This window comes from Lathamus discolor, chromosome 5 (genome assembly GCF_037157495.1).
Source record: "Lathamus discolor isolate bLatDis1 chromosome 5, bLatDis1.hap1, whole genome shotgun sequence".
Taxonomy (NCBI): domain Eukaryota; kingdom Metazoa; phylum Chordata; class Aves; order Psittaciformes; family Psittacidae; genus Lathamus; species Lathamus discolor.
The window spans coordinates 16,714,675-16,740,464 of NC_088888.1; the positions used below are offsets into that span (position 1 = coordinate 16,714,675).

At 40.8% G+C, this 25,790-nt stretch overlaps 1 long non-coding RNA gene across 1 annotated transcript; it reads left to right on the forward strand.

Annotated features, from left to right (window-relative positions):
- The first annotated feature begins 21,959 nt into the window (after positions 1-21,959).
- LOC136014833 (uncharacterized) lies at positions 21,960-25,321 on the forward strand. The gene is made up of 2 exons (XR_010612896.1): positions 21,960-22,305; positions 22,884-25,321. It is a non-coding gene; the product is annotated as an uncharacterized LOC136014833 (long non-coding RNA).
- Positions 25,322-25,790: the final 469 nt, after the last annotated feature.

Here is a 25,790-nt window from a genome sequence, read left to right on the forward strand (position 1 = left end):
TAAGTAGGCTCTCTAGGTTCTTATCTGGTTTTTAAGGATCTATGTTTAAAACTGTTGTGCTGAACAGGTTATCTTGGTGATGTCTGGTTGTGATGAGCTATCTGCAATAAAACCTTTGTGACAATAACATAGGTACTATTTTTGCTTTGTAAATAGATTTTATTTTCATTTTAATATAGATGCCCATTGTGCAGACTGAAAGGTGAGATATTAAGTAGAACATTTGTGAATAGTTCAAGGTTTGCTCTGTAAATATTATTATTTGAATTCTGGTGCTGTTCTTGCTGTCCCTCAATCCAGCGGCTTCAAAGCCTAGTGAGATGTGCAGTATTTACATGTGAATATTTGTGTGAACACATACTAATGTACATCTTCTGCCAATTGTTTATTTTTGGCAGAGTCCCATAGAAAAACAGTGCATAATCAGAATAGTTCACTTGGATGTGTATGGGTATGTGTATGTATGCATGCACTTCTCTGCCTTTGGTCCCCAAAAGGATTATACAGTGTACACGTGCAAAAGACACAGGATAAGCTCTTCATTAAGTCACTGACCCAGGAAGCCAGGAGAGTTAACTCCTGTTTCTGACTCTGTGTAATTCTGTCTGTGACTCTGGGAAACCCAATCAGGGAAACCGAGGCATGTGAAATCTATCGCTAAAATATGAAATGAGTAATTTTGAGATTGTATTTGAATACTTCAGGTTGGCATTAAAAAACTCAAACCTGTCTTAAATGCTATTAAAGCTGACTTTGAAGACTTGAAACATATGTGCCCAAGTGCAGAAAACACCTTGAAGATTATAGATATGGATCCACTAAAATGTTGCTTTGACCGTTTTTCAATTACAAGCAAATTTGGCAGTATCAGAAGACGCATCTGTATTTATTCTGTCAATTACTCTTGAAATGTTTGGTTTTGCCTGAAATATCCCTTTCTGATGTGGGGCAAATGAAAATGTTGCTTGTACTTTGGCTTTTTTAGTGACATCTTCATTTGTGTACAGTCTTAGCACTCTGCCAGCTCAAAAGAAGCGTTCCTTTCCTAACCCACTGGAGAACTGAAACTCCTCTTATCCTTTGTTCTGCTTAGTTATATGGAAATGGTTTTAGCACCTGAAAATGCTTTGGATGCTCTGTTTTGGTTTTAGTGTTGGTACTCTTATCGTGTCTCTGCCTCTTCATTGAGGGGGATTATATTTAAACGTGTAATCCTAGGAATGCTAGGGCTAGTGAAGCCTGATGCCCAATGGTTTTCTCCTGTTAATATGGCTAGGGAAGTTTTTGTGCCTTGTGTTTTAATAAAAAAAAAAAAGAGTCAGTTCAGCCCTCCTCTTTGTTCTACCTGGCTGCCCACCTTAAATACAAAATTTAGAATCTCCTAGATCAGTTTAGGTAACCTGCCTTAAAACAGATAAAGTCAATAGAGCTCTTAGATCTTTGATCGTTTTTCTGTCTTCCTGAACCATAGAGGCAACATATCTTGAAATTCCTGTATAAATCCTAGAGCAGTACTTCAGGAATCCAGTTGCTTCTTCTAAAGAAGAAATTAAGGCAGGTGCTTAATGGATGAAATCTCTTTCTAGCTACACCATTTAAATTCTAATTGCAACCTGATCTATTTCTGCTCTAGCTCTTGCTCCAGCTGTACAATCTGTAATCTTGCCAGTCCTATAGCACTTCAGGCACCTATTTTTGAGCATCTCTTCTACTCTCAACCCAGAGTTCCAGCTCTGGACTGGCCAGCAGCAGGTGCTGGGGGTGAAGTAATTGGCACCCACCTATCCGGACACCAGGGCATCCGTTCTGTCTGCCTGGGATGCAGACACTGGGCTGGCTTTGTCTTTCTCTTTCATTCATAAACCTTGATTGATAACCGCATGTGTGTGGCTGCCAAGGTCAGGCTGTCTTTGGGAGGGTGTTTTATCACTACAGGCACCTGGCTTGGCATAAGATTTAGGGACCTGCCCTGTCTTTGACATGGTTCTGGCAGTCTAAGAAGACTTTCTTGCAAGACATCAGTTTGTAGAGTCTAGCCAGGTTTACTTTTTGACAGCTGTCAGGAACTTTCATCAAGGAAGAAAGTCTAAACCCCACCAAGAGCATCAATAACTTGTGTTAATACCTAGTAAAAGATAATATTTTTTTTTCCTACTGATGAATGTTCTTCTGAGGGATTTGGCTTAAAGATGTTAGAGATTCCTTGCATTGTTTTTGTTTTGTAAAGCAGCTGCAGGTATCTTGCATGGATTAGCATCTTTTGACATGGGGAAGGAGGGGTGGCTCTGAAGTCAGACGAGGTTGCTCAGGGCTTTATCCATACAGATAGTCAAAACCTCTGTGGATAGAGCCTCCACAGACACTTTGGGAAACCCACTTCACTGTCCTCATGGCATGGAGAGTTTCTCCTTGAACCCAGTCTGAACTTCTCCTGCTTCAACTTATGCCCAGTGTCTCTCATCATTCCAACGCATTTGGGGAAAAAGATAAAGGAACCATAGAATGGTTTGGGTTGGAAGGGACCTTAAAGATAATCTAATTTCACCCCCCTCTGCCATGGGCAGGGACACATCACGTTAGACCAGGTTGCTCCAAACCCCATCCAACCTGGCCTTGAACACTGCCAGGGATGGGGCAGCCACAGATTCTCTGGGCACTCTATGCCAGCAGCTCAGCATTCTTATGCTGAATAATTTCTTCTTAAGATTTTGCCTAAATCTCCCTTAAAGCCATTACTCTTCATCCTGTCCCTACCAGGCCTTGTCCAAAGCCCCTCTCTAGGTTTCCTGTAGCCCCTTTAGGTACTGAGAGCCATTTTAAAATCTCCCCAAAGCTTTCTCTTCTCCAGGCTGAATAAGCCCAGCTCTCTTAGCCTTGTCTTTATAGCAGAGGTGCTCCAGCCCTTGGATCACTTGTGCAGTTCCATATTTCTCTTGTGCTGGGATCCCTAGAGCTGAACTCTTGAGACTGGAGTAGAGGGTGAGAATCACTTCCCTTGACCTGCTGGCCACGTTGCAAGGAAGGTTAAGTCGATGGAAGGAAAAGATAGCCTTTGAGAGTAAGATGTTATTCTGCTAGTATCGCCTCACTCTCACCCTTGAAAGAAGTGGAGAGATTATTTGTAAAGAGGGCTTGACACAGAAGGAGGTGAAGAAGCTTAATGTGTTGAGTGCAGGTTACACATTTAGGAGTTGGTGCTGCAGAAGATGGTGCAGCTGGGAAAATATACACAGCACTTCGGCTTTGCAGGATGAAAGGTAAGGTGGGGAAATCTATGGGGTGGGTACTACTGTCCTTCTTTGGGACTCTGATCTGAGACTGAGATGACACAATGAGTTGATCATAGTGATAACCATTGAAAAATGGTATAGTTCCTTGAGCTTTTTACTGTCCTCAGTTGCCACTTATTGAGACTAAAGCTGCATATATTTAAATGCTTTCTCTTGTGTTACTGGGCACTGAACTCCCAAATATATGCCAGCTTTTCTCCACATTCTGCAAGTTGTTGTTTCAAAGCACTGACCTAGTTTTAAGATAAGAGCGCTAAGTACATTCTGAGGTTGCCTCTCAACTCTTATGAGGCCTTAATATACCTCTGGAATGACAGTGTTATGTTGAATACTGTGTGCTTTTTTTTATCTTACTATGATGGTATTTTAGTTAGAATGCTCTGCTCAGAAATTATTTGAAGTAAAACAAGTCAATATGATGCTTAAATGCTGCTTTGCTTTATCTGTCTTACAGTATTTTAAGTTATACTTACACTAAGGCAACCACTTTGGAACAGAACGTTTTGCTGCAAGATTTGGTTAATGTAGGGTTACGTGTGTTAGGTTACATGGTATGTTTGTTTGGTTTTAGTTTTTTTTTTTTTTTTGGTGGTGCTTTATGGTCCCTTGATATCCATAAAATCATTATTTGTACTCAGGACTGCTAACACACACAAATAATGTGTGCTCTTTCTTGTTGAGTTCCTGATGGTGTGTTGCCCAAAAGTGCAGCTCCAGTAGAATTAATACACTGGAAAAGATAAGTCTTCCTAGTGATTTGGGTAACAAAGATGTCAAACAGGCTTAGGCAATGATACTAAAGCTTTTCTATAGAAGCTTGTGTCACAGGATACATATGAGAGTGAGTTTTAACCCACACTGTTTCAAAGAGTTGCTTCAGCTGGATCAGAGGAGTAGCGAGCTATGTTGGTTCTCCATGTATGATTTTGAGCAGGAAAATGATGCTAAGACAATTTTATTCCACAGATTTGTAGATTGTGTGTTTGAAGGGGACATGCATGAAACCTCCTATAGGTGTTCTAAACAACAGAGGAAAAGCCTAGGTTTCAGGTGCTGTTAGAAGCAAGGGTGAAGTTTTTTAGTAATCTTTTATTATAATGACTGCCTTAACATGTGTGGACAAAGAAATGTCCTTTTGACATAACTGACTGCAAGTACAACATGTACTGTTGTGTCTAGTTTTCATCTATTATCTATATCACCAGCCCTTGCTCTCCCTAGTAAATCCAATTTATCAGATATCTGCTGGAAATACAACACAGCAGAGAGAAAATTGTCTGGGAGGTTCCTAGAGTGTGTGGAAGGTAACTTCCTAGCACAGCTGGTGAGTGAGCCAGGTAGGGAAGGCACCCTGCATAGACCTTCTCTGTGGACAGAAAAGGACTTGTGGATGATGTGATGGTTGGAGGCCATACTGGGCATAGCCATCACAAAATGAGAGTGTTTGATTGTCAGAGAAATAAGGAGAGGGTTCAACAGAACTTCTGCCTTGGACTTGTGGAAGGCAGACTTTGGCTTGTTTAGGAGGGGGTTCACAGAGTCTTTGGGAGGCAGTGCTGAAGGGCAAAGGAGTCTGCTGTGGTCATCCTTTTTTTTTATATAAACAGTAACTAGGCTTGCTGGTAGCTGCTTTGCTGTCTATAAGCACCCAGCTGCAAGTTCATGATCTCTCACTCTTTTAGACAAAGTTAGGATGTTTCAAAAGCTCAGCTGAAGAGAAATGGGAACAGGAAGTAAAAAATGAGACCATGCACCCTGGTGTTGTCTTAAACCTGGTTTTGTCTAATTGAACTGTCCCTGCTTCCACTGTGGCTGATGGAAAATTTGTTTTGCTTAATGGACTATATTAGTCTCAATTATATCCTTGTTTTAATGATGTGTTCTGAATTTTTTGTCACCTACTTCTGGAAATTCCCAAGATTTTGGTGTGCTGTGTGCATGTAAAAATGCCAAGAAAGCAGATTGTACCCTGGGCAGCTCAGAACTTCAGCACTCGTTTGATGAATGGATAAGTTGGAGGAAAACAGTTACCCTCCTCCACCTGCCTGATTTTCTGGGGTTTTGAGGGGTGGAAATATTTAAAAGCCTGGATCAACTGGTAGCTTTTTGTCAAAGTAGCACTGGATGAGCTATAGTACGTTTGACTGCTAAGGCACAGCAAAAAACATGCAACTTCTAGCTTCTCATGATGTTTATATATTGTGTATATATACTGTTTTCACCACTTCTCATTTCCTGTCATCTGTGTGTGAATATTTAAGTGGAATCTTTACCTTTGCTATGTTCCCCATTCATATCACATAGTTGCCACCAACTGGAACAGTTCTATCTCTGTTCTGGTAGAGACTGTGCAAGAACTGCTGTGTGCATCTACCGCACGCTCCACAGCTCTCAAGTGCTACTGTGCCATGAGCAGCAAGGTGCAACAGCCATTGAACATCATAGTTTAATAGTCCATTACCTCACAAGTGTGAAACCACATACGGAAACCAAATGGGTACCAAGCTCAGAATGTGCCTTCCTGTTTTTCTACTGTTTTCTGACTTGAGCTTAGAGTCTAAACAGACCTTTGTTTTTGTTCCTCTTTGTTTAGCATGTATCTCTATGGCAACTTTCTCCATTCAAATATCAGCAGAGAAGTGAGACTTTTTCCCTTGAGCAATTCTGTAAAAAGGGTTTCCATCCTTGAAATCTGTAGACCAGCCTAGAACTCTGCTGAGCAAAATGGACTGAGCTCAAGTAGGAGTTTTGTTCAAATAAAAGGATTTAAATTTTCTGTTCTAATGAATATTTAAAGCATTTATAATTTATTATCCTGCTGTAACACTGTAAGATGGATGTGTTGGGGTTTAAGTCTTCTTAAGCATTCAGCCTCGATATCCAAGCAATAAGGAAACAAAGCAGAAAGTCTCCTCAAAAAACCTTCATACTGTGTAAGTAGAATCAAGCTTGTGGTGCTCACCAGAAGTCTGTTGGATCACACAGAAACCATTCCTTTGGAACTATTTATTAATAGAAAATTAAATACCTCAAAAATGCATGGTACATATTTCACCTATAGTAGTTTTTGCCATCTCTGGCTTTGTGCTAATTGGTATTGGTGAACTTTGGTAAGAAAAAACAAGTTGGATGAGTTCATATTAAAATACAAAGTGCAAAATTAGTGTGTAAAAATCCCTTATACAATGATGTAGGGGTTTTGCCATCAGTTGAGATCTTGACCTCCATGCTGGATGCCTCAACATAAATCAGTAAGTATATAAAATATACTTAGTTTAGTCCCATGTTTAGGACTTGCAGCACTTGCTGGGTTAATCTTCTCAGTTTATGTAGGACATCAGCTCAAGTAGGCATAGGTTTCTTTGTTTTTTGTTTTTTTTTTTTTCTTGTGTGACTGTCATCTACTTCCAGGCAGTGGGAAACTGGAGGTTGATTGTATTCAGATGCCATATATGAATATATATATGTATTAATATAAGTTAATATAAACTGGCCAAAATAAAATAAACCCAGGGACAAAAAAAAATAAAATAATTGCATGGGGAAGCATGCAGTTCCTGGTAAGTGAGAGAATGCACATAGGATGCATTATATCCATGCTACATGAGATAGTTCTTAAAGCTAAAAGCATTGTTATTTTACATACAATATTCAGTCCCTGTTCTAAAGGCAGGCTGATGCAGAGCTTCCCTACAAGAATCTACTGTATTGCAGTATAGCCACCAATGTGTGATATTGGTGTAAACTGAAAGGGGAGTTCCATTTTCATTCCATACACCAGATCCACAGTGGATAGAGATTTTCCTCGCATTTCTTAACTTTTACTTCTTAATGATAACACCCTTTTAGTGCAGACAGTTTGGATAACTCACCAGCATGATTTAGGAGCTACCTTGGACTAACCGATAGTCATATAAGTTGTTACTCTGACCAAGTACAAGTATGGAATGCAATCTAAACCTTGTTAGTCAGCTCCACCAATATTGATGAATATGGAAACAAGGAGGAATGTGGGTACCAAGGGTCCTATTTCAGGCTTTGGAGGAGAGTATCACAGAATCATGGAATCATAGAATAGTTAGGGTTGGAAAGGACCTCAAGATCATCTAGTTCCACCCCCCCTGCCATGGGCAGGGACACCTCACACTAAACCATCCCACACAAGGCTTCATCCAACCTGGCCTTGAACACCGCCAGGGATGGAGCACTCACAACCTCCCTGGGCAACCGATTCCAGTGTCTCACCCCCCCCTAACAGGAAAGAATTTCCTCCTTATATCCAATCTAAACTTCCCCTGTTTAAGTTTTAACCTGTTACCCCTTGTCCTGTCACTACAGTCCCTGATGAAGAGTCCCTCCCCAGCATCCCTATAGGCCCCCTTCAGATACTGGAAGGCTGCTATGAGGTCTCCACGTAGCCTTCTCTTCTCCAGGCTGAACAGCCCCAACTTTCTCAGCCTGTCTTCATACGGGAGGTGCTCCAGTCCCCTGATCATCCTCGTGGCCCTCCTCTGGACTTGTTCCAGCAGTTCTGTCTTTTTTATGTAGAATGAAGAGTAGCTTTCATTCAGGGAGCCCAAACTCTTCTGTACTCTTTATGCACAAGATTTCTCTTCAATAGCAAGATAAGAAAAATCTAGTTTAAACTCATGTGTCAGGCCTTGCAGCAACTCCTTGCTCTTTAGATTGTGCTCAGACCCTCCTGCTCTTCACCACTGGCCTCCTCTGCTACACTAAAACCCAAAAGGCATCCTTTCTCCAGATCAGAACATCCTTCTTCTTTGATCATCCCCTGTCTTTTCACCAAGCACCTTCCTTTTTCAGTTCAAAGGAATAGTTTTTAGATGTATTAAAGCCCTTCAGGGACTCACTGGTTTGTCAAGAACAGGCAAGGTCCCTGCCATCAGTTTCCCAAGCGAAAGAAGAAAAGAGATGGCACATTAAAAACTGTAAAAATAAATCTATATTCCTCTGCTTCTCAAGCTGGAATGAATTTAGATATTCTGTGGCAATTGCAGGCAGAATTTGTAACTGTATGGAGCATGTTAAATTTCCTGGTTTGAATGGTATATAGAACTTGAACTCATGAGAAATGGCAGCAGGCTAAATGAAGAGGGACTAGAAAATGTTAGCTACTTGAACATCTCTAAGTACAAGTGGGAACTTTTTTTTGTTTTTCATTTGCTAGCTCACAGTGTGGCAGAATTGAGGTAAATGTACCCAGGAACAACAAAGGCCCATCCCTGATGAAAAACTTTCTGCTGTAAAATGTAATATTCCTACACCAAGGTCTAGAAATCTGAGGGATGTACAAAGACAGGTTCTATAGAATCTGAGCTTTGCAAAAACTGTTACATTTGATGCCCTTCGTTCTTAGAAATAGGTGAGCTGTCGACTGCATTTCTTCTTCCCTTTCTTCCCCCTCCAAATTTGGTTTAGTCAAACACATGGCATGGAAAAACTTCAGCCTCGTTAGTCTTACAAAATCAGGCATTTCTTTTCAATCCATTATAGAGAGAAGTCCCTGGATATAAATAAAGGTAGGACTGTATTCGCCACTGTTGTATCTCTTCTGATCTTCCCAGCTAAGTAAAACTACAACGAAAGAAAATCAGACAAAGCTTCTCGCATCCCAGTTTCCTGCTTTTGATTGCTGATTGGATGAATGGAGAGGCATTTATATATGTATATATACTTATATACATAAGCAACTTATATACCTATCAAGCACCTAGTGGCTTTAGAAGTTGTTTTGAACAACTGCAAGATTAAATAAAGCAGAGGCTTCTTGGCAGGTCACTCTTTCTTTGTTTGGGTTTCCCCCCCACATACACACTTACATGTGAGATTTAAGCAAATAGCAAGATAGCATCAATAAACAGCAAATGAAGTGTCAAAACTAGTTGGACCTCTCTTCCCCAGGCAGCCCATGCTGTATGTGAGAAGTCCTGAGGACTGGAAAAGGCCTTATTTTTGAGAGATTTAATGGCACAAAATTTGCCTTCAGCATAAAGTTTGTGAATGGCTCTCCCAGAAATGAAACAGAATAGATTATATTTCATAAACTCTGTTCTTTGAGGTTTTCTCTTTCTCACGTTGCTTCCTTTGCTGGTGCTGATAAACTTTAGCCAAAATTCTAGAAAGCTGAGAATGTGTGTTCAGGAAACACAGGAGGAAATTTGGTAACAACAGTAACTTAATACAAGCACAAATAACAGCTCATTGAAGTACTTACTGTTAAACTGCCCTTCTCAGACCTGGTGCTTCGGAGACAGGTCATAAAAGAGGGTTCCTGTCAGTCATTCATGATCCCTTTCCCTTACTTTGGAGCAACTAATAGGACAAGAAAAGATGTTACAACTGAAGCCTTTGGAAGCAAAAGACACTATAGCTGAAGCCTTTGGGGAGTACAAGATTTCTGTTGCAGTCTGCTGTAATTGATCATAGTTGAGAAATGTATGACATGTTAACATCAGAATCCATAGGCTTACACTGATGATTGCGTGGTGTTTTTTTTTGGTGGTGTTTTTTTTTTTTTTCTCTCTCTCTCTTTATCCTAAATCTAAATTTTTCAGGCATCTTTAAGGTCTGAGCTGATACTTTGCTAATTACAGTCTATGAAAATGAGAAGTGGTCTTGCTTCAGTTACAAATCCTAAGGGGAAAAAGGGGGAGTTTGATCTCATGGAGTAGAGAGTAGAATGCTGATGGCCCCTTGGGCAGAAAAGTGTGTTGGTGTAGGACAGTCCTTACTGCCAGTGCTTGTACTGGTAAACACTGCTGCTGTTTTTATCTGTTGCTTTTTGACTTTCTTCCTTATTGAGATGTCTTTCTGAAAGCTACTACACTCAAGTGGAATAAGTTACAAGAATGTTTGTATTGACTCCCTCTGCGCCTTTGCACAGCATGGGCAATAACTTCTGTTAATATGGGGGTTTCCCCAAGGTGGCTTTTCATACCTCTGCACAAATGTTTTTAGAAAGTTCTGCACAGTCCCTTTTTATATTGCAGTAAAAGTTTGTGGTTTAGACCTCTTAGAGGATGATTATATATAAAATGATGAAAATCCCCTCATGTGAATGCTGTTTGTGGCTGGACATGTTCTTCATGTTTTTGATGTGAAGTTGAAGAACTTCAATGTCATGCTATTTGGCAAAGATGCTAGGTAAGACAAAGGTTTATAAAGTGTTATGTAATCCATTCATGAGAATTTTCGCTAAATGTCTCCTCTAGATCTAGGAGTAAGTCTGTTTAAACAATTTTTGAAGCCTCATGCTACACAAGCATGGATGCTTAAGTTAAATTTATGAGTTATTGAACCCAGGTACTACTCTATTTCAGTAGACAATCTAAAAAATAACCCCTACTGTTCATTTTATATTAATACAAATGAGTTTTTTCTCTAATAGACTAAAAATAACCCTCAGGAGTAAATCTGAGAAGACTATATCTTGTGGAATGACTCCCTCAAAAAAAACCTAACACTATACCTGGTTCTCCCAATGTCTGCTCCAAATTGTGTGTCCCTCTGATTTCAGGAAATGTGATCCTGATTTTTCTTTGACATAAGAGATCAGGTTCCCTTGTAGATGGAAAAGGCTATTATGGTTGTAATTCCAAGAAAGTCAAAAAGGCTCATTTGTAATACTGTGTGTCCTAGAAATGTAAATGGTAAGCCAGGACTGTAGAGATCCGAGTTATAGTTGCAGCTTTGACAGAAATTGCCTCTAATCTTGGGTGAAAAGCTTTAACTCTTGCCCGTTTCCTGTCTTTTAGTTATCTTATAATTGTTGCCATTATCTCTGAGATTAAGATGTACCAAAAGAAGTGGAATGGTTTTAGGAAAACGTTACGAACTAAGTGAAAAAACACTAGGTTTATGTGGCATTTCACGACATGGACTCAAGTTGATGCAGAGACTCAAATCCAACTTTGATACAACCAAGCCCTTTTTATCCACCTGTTTGGTACTTTCCCAACCTGCACATACATACAATGTTCAATCTCATTGACCCCTGTAAAACTCCTCAGGTAAATAGTCCAATCACAATGTTGCAGACCCTCTCACAACCCCCACATCCTCTGGCCTTACATGCCCCAACTCATTGCCCCAGGGCTTGCCAAAGCACCAAGGCCTCAGAGCTCATTCCCAAACTATTCTTCATGCAGATCTTATCATAGAATCATAGAATAGTTGGGGTTGGAAAGGACCTTAAGATCATCTAGTTCCACCCCCCCTGCCATGGGCAGGGACATCTCGCACTAAACCATCCCGCACAAGGCTTCATCCAACCTGGCCTTGAACACTGCCAGGGATGGAGCACTCACAACCTCCCTGGGCAACCCATCCCAGTGCCTCACCACCCTAACAGGAAAGAATTTCTTCCTTATATCCAATCTAAACTTCTCTGAATATCTTCTCTGCCCAACCTGTGGCTGTGCCTGGGATTGTTTTGACCCAGGTCTAGGACCTTGCATTTGCCTTGGTTAAACTTCATCAGGTTGGCCTCAACCCACCTCACAAGCGTGTCGAGGTCCCTCTGGATGGCATTCCTTCCCTCCATCATATCAACCGAACCACACAGCTTGGTGTCATCAGCAAACTTGCTGAGGGTGCACTCAATCCCACTGTCCATGTCACTGACAAAGATGTTGAACAAGACCGGTCCCAACACTGATCCCTGAGGGACACCACTCGTTACTGGTCTCCAGCTGGACATTGAGCCATTGACCACAACTCTTTGCATGTGGCCATCCAGCCAGTTCTTTATCGCCTTCACTCCCCGCAGATTTGCACGTTTTAGTCTATAACTGAATTCCATTCACTTTTTCTTTCATCCCCTCTCATTATTTTCATCAACTATATCAGCAGAAGAATTAGAAAACTGAGATGAAGCCTAGGAATTATCCTTTTCATTACTACAATTTTCCTCTGAAGAAGGAAAGTTGTCCTGAGATTTCTACAGTATATGCTGCATATATATCAGTCTGCCTGGTGAAGCAATTAAAAAGATCTCAAAAACTCTGAAGCAGGATCACCAGGTTTGTTAGGGCCAGCAATAGTAATCTGAGCCAAAAAAGCAGTCTAGTTCTATTGCGTTATACCACTGATCTCAGCTAAGCTTGCCTCCTTTGCCTGTATCCTGTTACCTCGTGTTCTGCCTCCTTGTTGGAAATAGATTGGATCACCGGATTCTGTACTGTAATTCCAGATTATCTGAGCAACAGCATTGTAGAAACAACGGCCTGAGAAACTAAAGGAACAGTAGAGTTATGTATGCCAGTGTCAATTGCATAAGCATTCAGGTTGGCTGTATCTGTACTCCAGTCTCTGTGCATACCTAAGGAATAAGAGTGCCTGAGCTCTGACACTTGAGCTGCCTATTGACAAGTGCCAGCTGGTTAAAAATACCATTTTCACAGTAAATTCTCATAAAAATTTGTTTAGGTTTTGGGGTTTTTTTTGTTTTTTTTACTTATGTGAACACATTTATAGAACATTCATCCAAGGATGATTGTTACTGGGTTTGAAACAACAGATCATACAACTGGCTTGTTTTGCTGCAAATGGCTTTTTCTGAACTTCCTGTTCCTCTTAAAATGAACTTCTGAAGGTGACTTCGTTGGCTTTCTGGCACAACAGATTTTACCTTCGGCATTTGGGGCTTCATTTGAATTGTCACTTGTTAAAATGAGACAAGTGAGACATTTGAGTCTATTCCAATTTCAGTTTTTATATAAGCCACTCAAAAGCCCCCAGCAGCCAACTCCCACCTCAGGTTTTTCTAGTCAACAAAGTATTTCTAACATTATATGTGCCTACATGCTGCTGTACGTTGTGAAATTAGGCATGGCTTTATTCTTTGTTAGGAAAGTAATTTCCGTATCAGAATGTTAACACTGTACAACATTGTGTGGTGATAGAAAGGACAGGGAATAAAATGTAAAGATTTTAATTTAAAGGCCTTGCTAGAGGTCTTGTCAGCTTCTGTTAGCCTCTCATAGCAATAGCAGTGAGAGAGAGCATTTGACTCTAACAGCAATATGATCTCATTATGTAGGACAGGAATATAAAGTGAAGAGACAAAACACTGTACTAATTTTTGGTTAATTTGAGCCTGTGACAGGTTTTTAAACTTCACAGCACCTTAGCTGGGTTGAATCTCTCCAATAACATCTGATTTGAACAGATCCCTGGTGAACAGCATAGCTTCTTGGTGCTGCTTTGCTTCCTGTTTGGTAGTGGAAGGCTTTTACACTTGTTTTGGTGCTTTCCTCTTACTGACTTTCTGCATCAGTATTGGTCAGAGCAGAGTACCCTTTAAAACCTCCATGTGGGGAGCCACATGATCAAGCTGCCAGAGTCCAGATGATGTTTTGAGTAGCCGCATCTCTGATGTTTTAATGTTATGTGGGTTTTTTTGGTTTTTTTTGTTTTGTTTTGTTTTGGTTTTTTTTTGTTTGTTTGTTTTTTAAAGGGATGTAAAACTCCATAAGGAGCACACTCTGAAAATGCTGTTGCTTTACATTAGTGGTTTGACTTTTTTTGTTTTTTAATCATCTTAAATCACTTCTAGATAACACGCACAAAGTCAGTGCAGTTATTCTACTTCTGTAATGTGTTTTGCATTAGGAATGGATGGAAAGTCTGGGGCATCTCAACATACTCAAAGCTGATCTAGCACCTCTGTGTTGCTCTGAGAGCTCAAAGGTGACTGATTGCCCTAGCTGGGGAGTTCACAGCTGGTGTTCTCTCTGTGTAGCTGTCTTTGCCTATGAGCACCAAGTTGCAGCTGCTCATAGGGAGCCTGTTGGGACCAGCCACCAGGCGTGAGAGCTGAGGTTGCTTTGTGGCTGTTCTGATGTTCACCCAAGTGTTGTGCTTTTTGTCTTGTGTCTGAAGCAGAAATGTATTAGAAAGCCCACTTTAAACAAAGAAACTGGGGGAAACCCACAGATTGTTGACTGTAGTGATCCACAGGTGGTTTGTATTACTTGTGCATAATCTGAACTCTGAGTTGTGTAAGAAATACCTCCCTCTCATTGCTCTGCAGCATAAGCCCAACATAAAAGCTTAGATTTTAGATTTTCAGCAGGACTTAAGATGTTAGGAACATAAATCCTATCAAATTTTAATGGCGTTTAGGGTAATTTTTGGTTTCCCTTGAAAAATTAAATCTGTGCAGGATTAGAGGAAACTCCCACTGTGAACAAAACCTTTCCTCCAATGCGCACCTTTTCCTGTAGCTCCTAGCCACCTCTACCATATTCAAAAGATCACTTCATGCCTTTAGGAGCCTTGCAGTAACCTTTTAAAGTTCCTCTCAGTTCAGTAGGATGCACACTGGTCTGATTTGCTGTAGCAATTCATATTACTCAATGAAAGTCTGGACTTGCCTTTCATTTAAGTTAATAGATTGTGAATTTGTATATTAACAGCTGCTTGAGGTGAAGAATATATTAGATAAAGGCTACAAAAGTGGGTGTTCCTCTATTTATTTTAATGGTAAATTAGGTTGTTTCTGGTGTTGTAATTGCCATGCTGTGAAATGTATGCTTTTCATAAAAGTGACCATCCTCTCTGTTTGTGACAACATTTCAGGCTTTCAAAACCCTACGAGTTACAAGAGCTGTCTTAGGCAATGTTGCCACTATTTCTTCATCCTAAGGCTCTGTTACTCCACTCAAACAACTGGCAGATCTTCTGCCCTACAGTCTGCCCTTGGGCCTTTCTAACTGTGTATGGTCTCCCCTATCATTTCCTTTCAGTATAGGGCAGTTCACAGGTAGTGTCAAATATTATACAAGTCGGTTGACAGATATCTCTTGGCTGCAGAAAAGAGCTCTGTTCCAGATACTTCTTCAATGTTATATTGCTATTAGCTGTTGGCTACCAGCTTGCAGCAATTTACCCTGTTCCTCTCCTTGCAGAACTAGCTACATTCCCATCTCTGAGAGGAGGAATCTCCTGGTGCTGTTTGGCTTCTGAACTATTTACACTGAAACACCCTTGTAGAAATAGAAAGAAGCAAAGGTCAGGTTAACGGCCCTGTGTTAAAGGTCAGCAATACCATGATAACAGTAGAAATTCATCCAGCTGCCTGCAGAAAAGTTGAACCCCTTATGAATAAGAAATAACCCAAATAAACAGGGAGGTAGATAAAAAGCAGTATCGTAGCCCTGAGTCACGTGTCAAATGGAAATGTAACATGTGAGAGCTTGTTGGGTATTTCCTATGCCTAGCTCTAAATGACGTTGCTCAAAATATGAAAGGGTAGCAAGTAGTCAGAAAAATAACTAAATAACTGCCTTGTGAAGCTTCTGACTCTCAGCCTGAGGCTTTTTGTTTTTTTTACTGCAAGCGTGTAACACAGCCAAGTTTGTTCAGCATCCTTCCTGTGCCTTAAAGTGTGACTTTTATGGGTGACATTATGTTTATGGGTCTTTGTTCATCCTCGGCCTCATGTACCCCACTTCTGCTTCCTCTGAGGCTTTGCCACCACACTGCAGGGTGTTAATTTCCTGTTTTGAGTCTGTCAAAGACAAGCTCAGAGCCTTGATTAAAACATGACACACAGATACCTGCTGCTGACAAAGACACTCATAAAACTCCAGAGTTTAAAGTTGATCTCACTGAGCAGCAGAGGGACCTTTCACCTCTTGGAGACATGCTGTTTGCAAAGTTCTCTTTTCTTCTTAATTAGGGTTTGACTGAATCATAGAATCATAGAATAGTTAGGGTTGGAAAGGACCTCAGGATCATCTAGTTCCACCCCCCCTGCCATGGGCAGGGACATCTCGCACTAAACCATCCCACACAAGGCTTCATCCAACCTGGCCTTGAACACTGCCAGGGATGGAGCATTCACAACCTCCCTGGGCAGCCCATCCCAGTGCCTCACCACCCTAACAGGAAAGAATTTTCTCCTTATATCCAATCTAAACTTCCTCTGTTTAAGTTTTAACCCATTACCCCTTGTCCTATCACTACAGTCCCTGATGAAGAGTCCCTCCCCAGCATCCCTATAGGCCCCCTTCAGATACTGGAAGGCTGCTATGAGGTCTCCACGCAGCCTTCTCTTCTCCTGAAGGCTGAACAGCCCCAACTTCCTCAGCCTGTCTTCATACGGGAGGTGCTCCAGTCCCCTGATCATCCTCGTGGCCCTCCTCTGGACTTGTTCCAACAGTTTCATGTCCTTTTCATGTTGAGGACACCAGAACTGCGCACAATACTCCAGGTGAGGTCTCACAAGAGCAGAGTAGAGGGGCAGGATCACCTCCTTCCACCTGCTGGTCATGCTCCTTTTGATGCAGCCCAGGATACGGTTGGCTTTCTGGGCTGCGAGCGCACACTGCTGGCTCATGTTCATTTTCTCATCGGCCAACACCCCCAAGTCCTTCTCTGCAGGGCTGCTGTGAATCTCTTCTCTGCCCAACCTGTAGCTGTGCCTGGGATTGTTTTGACCCAGGTGTAGGACCTTGTACTTGGCATGATTAATGAGTCTTAGTAAGCTGCTCTAGCGTTTGCTCTGGTTGGTTTAGTGATGTATTGGCTATAAGATATGCACAGCCTTATGAAACTTAGGGGAACAGCAATGGGGGAAAAAAGGCTCAAGCAGACCATGTTTGTTATGGTGATGTGTCTGGCGTGCATGGTCTCTGTAAGACATGTACATGGGCATTCCTGACTTTCTTCCTGTTTTTCTTAGTCATTGAACAGAAGTGCAGGTTAGGGGGGAAAGCCAGATTTTTTTTCTTGCCTTTGTGCAAATCTTCCCTTTTGTACTGGCATCCAGCAGTGGATGACAGAAGTCATCCTTTAGGCATGAATTTCTACAGTCTTTTCCCCATTTTTTCATCTGGCACAGTTTAGAAGTGTCTCAGCACACTTGATTTTAGACCATCCTGTAGAATCATGGATTTAACAAGCAAAAAATCATTTCCTATTACTCAGTACACATTTTTTTTTCTCCTCTTCGGTTTGCTCTGTTGTTCCCAGGACTTCTGTGAAAGTCCCTATATAAATATTACACGTTTTTACAAGAGTGCATTTTTAATCTCAGATTTGTCCTAATAGAGGCCTTCTTCATGCAGTTTTCAGACCTTTCTTTTTTCTGTTCCTAGTAAACTCCTCCCTTTTTCCTTATTCTAATGAGTTTTAAGATTAAGGAGTATATCAGAAATAATAATTCTGAGCTATGACTACTAGTTTGCATGTCTGCTACAGCTACTGGGACAGCCAAATACCTCATCATAGAGTCTCTTCATAATCAAGAGGGAAGAACTTGAATTTCTGCACTGAGCTGTCTTTGGGATCTCTCTTGCAACGTAGCTGAAATTTAACTAAACTTTAGCTAATTGTATCTGGAGAACAAATTTTGTAGCCTGATTCCTTACAGATGCAGCTGCACCACTCTCCCTCGTATCAGAGGAAATACCAGCCATGTTCTCTTCTTAGCCTTCAGATAATAAGGATCTTGAAAGTCTTATAGCATGTGTCTCTTACCACCCCTCACCGGTTATCTTTAAGTCTGCCATGCCTTCTTTCCCCCTTGTCCTCCAGTGTTCAATGTTTGAGTCTTTCTGAATTACTTCCTTCCCAATTTCTCCACTTCAGTGGTGAAGTATACCCAAGTGTCCTTGCCCTCAAAATGAAGTCCAAGTGTGGCTATTACTTCATGCCTGATGCATGGAGAGGGCATTATGCTGGGCATATATAAAGTTACTGTGCTGCAGACGCTGCACATCACCTTTTGCATGCTATCTTTTGTACAGGGGGGGAGGAAGGTAGGTTCAAACTGCATGTTTCCTCTGCCATTCTGCTGCCGTATTTCCTGCAGCTCAGGTCCATAGCCTTATGTTGTGCCTGATGGATTCCTGGGCTTTTTATATATGCTGCCTTGCAGAAGAAGGAAAAAAACTACAGCTGCAACTTACTATTCCCTATTATCTGTCTAGTCAGGCCATAATAATTAGCTGTAGGGAGCAGAAAAGGTGGTCTGGGTCAACCTCAGAGGTTGAATAAGTGGCATATGGTATGTCTAAAGACAGCCACCTCACTAAGTCCCAAAGACTTTCGCTTCATCTCTGACTAGTTTGTTTTACTCTTTGGTGGCTGTTTCCAAATGTCTCCATCTAACTTATCCCATCCCATGTAAATCCTCACACAGGAGGGACAAAAAACCAAAATGTTATTGAGAGCTGTTGTGATTTTGGTAGTTGTGGTGTTGTTTCTGTAGGCTGTTGCTGTTCTAGACTGCCTCTCTGTCTTGTCTCTATAGATGGCAGTGTAAACAGCCCATGGCTAGGAAGCCACCCTTTTTGCAGAAGCTGAGTAAAACCACTCTGTCAGTATCTGTGGTCAGACTTCCTCAGAATTGGTAGTTGTTTTTTGTTGGTTTTTTTTTTTTTTTTGAGGGCTACCAATGTATATTTTAAAACTCTCTCATGTCTTTACTTTACAGGAGCCCATTTCTGCTTTCAGAATGTCGTTGTTACTTGCAATATATGAATTGATCTAAGGATTCGCAGGAGAATTAAGCTGTAAGTCTTCTGACGCAGCAGTTCTTTTTTTGACTCTGCACTATATAAACATCAATATGGCTGGCAGCCATAAATGAGCTCTAGGCACACCTGATATATGTATGATATAAGCACTAAATGAATGTTCTGCATTGTTCAGTCTTTCTTATGCTGAAATAGCACATTCTTCATTGTTGATGCCTTCAAGGTTTCATCTATGGGGAACAGCATGTTGTAGTGATGTGCTGCTTGCTGGATGTCAGCAGTGCCATAGTAACCACTATATAGCTGGAATGAGCTGCGCAAAAATTAAATGTGAATCACATTTTCAATGAGTTAAATATGATGCATTCCATATGCAGGATGTATATGCTTCTCTCTGCATTCTGAGTAAGACAGATCTCATGGAAGGCATGGGTTCTATATTTTTTTTGCAAAACATCTGTGACTTCTGACCTTTCCAGGCTTGTGTGCATATGAGTGAGAGCACTGGTGTGATCACAGATTGTGAAACAAACTGCACTGCGAATAAGAGTAAATCTTGGAATGCATGAGAGAAACTAATGGAGAGCTGGAGGCCAGTGGCAATACTAGTTGACAAAAAAGGCCAGGCTGATTTCCCAAGGCAGCGAGTTGTTTTAACTGGACCAGCTGAAATGGAGGCGTTGTCAGGGTTTTTCAATTTTCCAAGTTATGCAACGGATGTTTCTGAAGTTATTCAAGTGCAAGGATGAGATGAAATTGAAGCACTTGAGGCTGTTCCAGACTACTTTGTTAAAATCATACTTAGCAAAAGCTGAGTCTGCAGCACATGTGCTATTGACTGATCTGTGAACCAGACCTGTGAGTGCTGGCTGTCAGTGTGAGGGACACAGAATGAAGCAGCATTGTTCAATTCCTCTGGCTTCACTCCTAATAGTTGGGCATAAACAAATTCCATAAGTGTCAAAGGTGTTTCTCTGTTCTGAACTAACTTTAACTGCTCTTTGTTCTTGGATCCTTGCCCTCCTTGTTTTCTGGCTACTCACAGCTGCACTTTTCCTCTTGCTGTCCAAGAGTGCACGTTCTTTCTCTTTGAAGCTCTTCACTGTCTTAATATTTTTTTCCTCTGTTAAAGCTCTCCCAAATTTTGTTCATTTCTGTTTCTGCTCTCCCTTCACTTATTTGCAACCAAGCCCGACCACCTCTTCTGCATATAGCCTTCATACTTCTATTCTAGCACTTTACCTGTTCCTGTGTGTGGTGGTGGCTATGCTTTCCTACTAAATGTTTTCCTGATGTTGTCCAGTATGGGCTCATTGAAGGGAAGCTGCTACCACTCTTCCAGTTAGAGAAAACTGAATAGAGAAAAAACACGTTAAACAAACTCAATGTCTTGAGATAGCACCTCCCTCAGGTCAGCTCTACAGAGAGCTCTGTACCCAAATGCCTGGAAAAAGGAAGCATCTTCTGTGCTGTACAGATAAAAATGTTGATTGCTGAATGCTTTGGGCTTGATCACAGCTCTGTCACAATCACATTAGGAAATGCACAGTCTTGATGCGCTGGATTTTCAGCAGGTTAAGTGACAGGTTAAGATTTTTATGTCATTCTGAGGGGAATGTCTTGTAGCATGCCTTCACCAAGGCCTGGCTGATGTGCTGGAGATGGAGCAGAGCTGCAGGGTATTTCTGCTTGCATGCTCCAAGAATGCTGCTGGATATCTTATGTTCTTTCAATCCATTTGCACCTTGCAAGGTCCATCTAGCGAAAATGTAATCATTATTATTTTGTAGCAGTCTAAGTGGTGCAAGATAACAGCCTGGTGCCAGGAGTTGTAGGTTTCCAAGGGCCATCACCTTGATGGTAAGCAGACTGAAGAAGGGCTGTAACTGCTTTTTTAGAAGCTAGAGGCAAAGACAGACCCTAAAATGATTTGAAATCGTTTTATTTAATGAATAGTCCTTACTAGAACAGGCTGTGGTATGTAAAACTTTGTAACCCTCAGACTTACAGACTACGGCTCCCTGATTAAGGAAAACCTTATACCTGCTAAGGATACTTGATATTGCCCAGTAAAAATCCTGCTAATATTGCTATGGCAAGAGTCACTAGATGTAAACATTACCTGTACTCTTACAAATCCATGTGTATGGACGTTGTCCAGCCTCATGAAGAAGGCTGCCTTGTTCTTGTGGCGATCTTCTGTGGGAGCTCGGGCCAGCAATAGTGGTGAAGTAATTTCTCTTTCCACCCCCTTTTGGAATGCAGAGATTACTTGAATACTGATAACTGCACACAAATTATCAAAGTCACCACTCTAATGGTATGCCCACCAATTTCTGTTTCTATCACTGTGACAGAAGTAAACAGTGATTTAGGAGTATGTATCATACCCAGCTGTGCCTGCTGTCAGTGGGGACATTGTAGTAAGGGCTAGATGGGAGGCAGCAGTCAACTGGAGGTGTTTCTGTAGGCCACTCACCTAAATCTGCAGCAAATGTGAGTTAAGACCCCTTTTAATGCTTTGACTGGAGGCTGTACTGCCAGAGCTTCACATCTGCTACCACTCAGAGAAGCTGAGAATTCTGTGCTAGGCAGGTTTTGCATGTGGCTCTGATTTTGTGTGAAGTTGATTTTAAGTACATGCCGTAGAATGTCTGCTAATCTACAAAAAAAAAAAAAAAAAAAAACCAAAAAAAAAAAAAACCTGCATGGATATCAATTTAGGATTTCAATATCTCTGTGAGAATTGTGGTTAATAATACTGCCTGAGATTTAGCTGTTTATAGTTGATTGAGAGATTGGCTAGATACACTATAGGATATTAATAAATGTGAGCACTGGACTTTGCTCATTTTTGCCCAAGTTTTCCTTGTTAGAACTCTACAGCAATGTTTTAACAAAATGGTTTTTTAAACTTCAGATTTTCATTGCCAGAGTTGTGACTGGTTCCTGCGAGTGATTAGGGAATCACAGAGCTGATGAAGTATGCAGAAACTGCTGCCTCCTCTGATGCTTCAGCCCTGCTCTTTTGCTGCAGATGTTTCTATTCTGAAGTGTTCTGAGTGAGAAATCACATTAAAGAAATCTGAGGGGGACCCCAAATCAGGAAATTGGTTCATGATTTCCACCGGAATGCAATATAGCAAATCAGAGAGTTCTGAGAGTAAAAGCAAAATCAACCAAAGCTTCTCCTGACAAACTTTATTAAAATATCACAATTGGGTGATATTTGTTTGAAATAGTGGAAATTTTTAGTAACCATAAAGAATATTATTCGGACTAGATCAGTAGCTTTCCTTATCTCCTACTGCCCAATGTTTTTCACTGTAATGAGAACGTTATCCTTTTTGTTCTTGTAGCTACATATCCTATCAGGAAAGCCCATACCAGGCTCATATATGCAACAGTCTTTTTTCAACTTCATAGCAGAGGAAGTCTGAGAAACATTAGTTTTCCCTCACCTGCATCATGTTTTTTGTGAATTGATTCTTCTTGAAGTAATTTCAAAGGTCTGTTGTAAGTAACATTCTCTTGAAATGGGAAATATTGTTTGTCAGTGCTTTATTTTGTAAAGAAACAATACAAATACAGTTTTTTACTTTTTTGTTTCTACCAAGTAGAAAAAAAAAGAAAACCAACCCATAAACCCCTTTCAATTTTGTTGCATTTTATCCTATTATCCTGAAACAAAAGGAACTGTTGTGCCATGTGAGTCATAGTAATGTATATTGACAGTTATGCAGCTCTGCTCCTCCTCCCACCCGCAGTTCCATAACATCCTGTGCTTAGCAGATGCAAAATAATTTTCTACCAGTAAAGGTGTATCGGAGAGGGGCAACAACTGATGGAGATCTTCTGTCTGTCAATTCCTGTGGGAGATGCTCTGTCTATCCATTCCTCTGCTTCCTTTAGGAAGTGGCAACAGAGAGGGGAAAACTTCCCCCCTCCCCCCCATAAAGCACTAAAAGTTCATTTTCTTTTGAGAGGACAATCTCTCCATAAAGATAGTAGCTGATACTCTTAGATCTAAAATGTCCCAAAGCAAAATGCCAGAGCTTGATTCTGTCTTGGTCCATGTCTTGCACAGGTATGATTTCACTGGAAACAGTAAGATGGTGTCAAACCGAGATGCTCATTAAAGGACCACAGTGAAACTACTTCGTCTCTGCCTGCTGAAAATTTGGCTAGCCTCCTTGCTTTAATGAGGAAAAAAAACCCGAAACAACCTATTACAGAATCTGTCTCCTTAATTTTGTAAAAGCTTGCGTCGCTATTTAAGTGATAGGGCTTGAATCCATCTATTTTAAAAGCTTGAATTTGATGATGAACTTCTTTGTTTCTGCAGTGACCTCTTTGCTTTACTACCAGTACCCTTAAATAATGTTAAAATTAAAGCTTTCTGAAGAGGAAAGTGGTCCCCATTGCCTTTTTGGATGCTTTTACCAGCTCAGGCTATGCTCCAGGAAAATGGTAGTGCAGACATCCACAGCACTGATCCTTTGGTCTATGTAACACTGCTGAATGACTCAGAGAGCCTTACATAGAGACGGCAGATAGAACTGAACACAAAGATTAAACAAATCCAGTAACAGGTTAGTTCAGATGCCAAAGACAAATAAGACTCTTTGTACATAATGCTTGGGCCTCACCTTGTCCTTCAGAGTACTCAGCTGAGACACTTTTAAATAGCATCTGTATGAACGGATGCATTAAGGCCTCTGATCAAATGAACACAAACCTACAGGTAAATAATTCCTGTTACAGCTGCAGGAGTTGAAGAATAATTTGTGACAAAGTATAGCAGTAGGACAGGGTAATTTTATTGTCACAAACAGCCATGTGTTCAGCATGTTTAAGATCCTTGTTTCAGAAAAGCATAGAAGAAAGGGGTAATAGAAGCACAAACACCCACTTGAGTGCCTCAGGCTCGTCTTATTTGGCCAAGGTCAGTTCACGTTGAATGATGCAGGTTGCCATTATTTTATATTGTTTGTTTTAAGGCATGAATACTGTAGCTAGGAAAATGCTCCTGCTCAAGTAGCTGTGTGTGTAAAATGTAAGATTATCAGGGGTTTTTGGCAAAACTCAGGTGGAAACTTGAGAGTGTATTTTCAGTAGCAGCACTGTTTTTGTTGTATAATGATCTTTGCAAAGGACCTTCATCTGGACCTCCGAGATGTTGCTGTGTAAGGGATTGTTGCAGCTAGTGATGAAAAAGATGATTCATTTGAAGAATTTCTTTTGTGCAGTTTTGTGGAATTTGTGGTATTTCATAGGAACATAAAGGTCATAAGAATTTGGGTCTTTTTTTCACTGGAGAAAACTTGTTCTTTGCCATCCTTTGAAATGTCTTAATTTAGATGTTATATTTTAAACGCTAGAGAATATTTTTAACACCTTACTGTTGTAATGTACAATGCAAATGTTTAATACTGGGTTACATTATTGTATAAATTAATTTTATTCAGATGTTTCCAGAAAACTTAAAAACTTCAGCCTGTTCCTTTAAACTATCTTTTTCTTTCTTTCCCCTCTCCCCTTGCAAAACAAATTCTGATTTCTGACCTGCTTTCTATACAGCAAAGGAGTGTAGGGCATCCACTCTCCTGCTTCAGATGGTTCTCTGCTTTAAGAGGGGTGTGCGTCTACATGGCAGGAGGGAAAAATAGTTCCTTTTCCCATTAAAGGTGTGGGGTGTTTTTGGTAACAAGTTAAGGCTTCTGGCCACTAATGCAACAGTCATAGGATTAACCTGCCTGGTGAAAAGGCATTTGACTGAGTGTGCTGCAGGAATGCTCAGTGGCATGGTTTGGTTTTCACTCTCTTTCTGCCTGTTTTCTACTCCAGTCAGTCGCAGAAGCTGCCAGGTTATCCTGCCCCTGGTGCAGCTCACGCTCCCTGCTGCTGACAGAGGGTCTCTGTACTTCTTTCTCTTGCTGGGCTGCTGTGCCAGGCAGCTGCTGTAGCCTCACAGAGCTGAACTTACACTGCCCTCTGCTAAGGAAGTGCTTGAAGCACTGTCAGCTTTAGTACAGATTTAAGTGTCTTTGGAGCTAATTAACTTGTGCAGGAGCCTTGAGAGTGCTGAAGATCTGCATGTCTGGCTAATATGATTTGTCCATGTAATTACTTATGTCTGACAAGCAGGAACTGACAGTTTTTGAGCTGCTATATTGTTATTATAAAATTATAGCAAGAAATTACTTTGTCTCCAGAATATTCTCTATGATTGAAAATACAGTTAAAAAATCAGATTTTCCAGTTTGATGCAATGAAGCATCTGCAAAAATACTCTGGAAGACATGAGGTTAACCACAATCTGCTGCTCTTGTGTTACTGAGAGCTGATCTTAGACCTCTGCTTAGCACTGATTTCAATTCTGTACTTCATATAGGGATTCAACTCTTACTTATAAAGACTTATTCCAAAATGTTGCATCCACTCTTTGAATATGGGATGAATTTGAGGCTCTGCAAATAAGCTTCTTATACATTAGGTAATTTAATAAACAGTTCTTAATTGCAATTGTTGTCACTGTTCACTGCTCTTTTGCATATGGGATCTCCAAACAGTTGTTTAGAGATCAGATCTTGTTTGGAGAGCAGATCTCCAAACAATAACAGTTGTTAAATCGTATTTTACCTTGGTTAAAATTGCTTTGAAAATCAGGCTATGTTGGAAGAGACATTATTAGAAATGAGGATGACTTGTTACCGTTACTTATCAAACTGGAACTTGGTGACAACTGCTTTCCACCTCAGAAATCTACCATCTTCAGAGTTTCATGAGGTTTCTTATAGTGGAGTTCCTGGAGCAAAGACAGTTTTAATTCAAGTTTGTACATTTGGGAGTCTGGACTTGTACCATTACTGATGATGATGCCAGTGTTACAATACATCATGGAAGGGCATCTAACAATCATTTGGCTCCCTTTGAGAATATCAATCATCATTCATAGCTTTCTGCTATGGAAAAGTGGTCTGACTTTGAACCT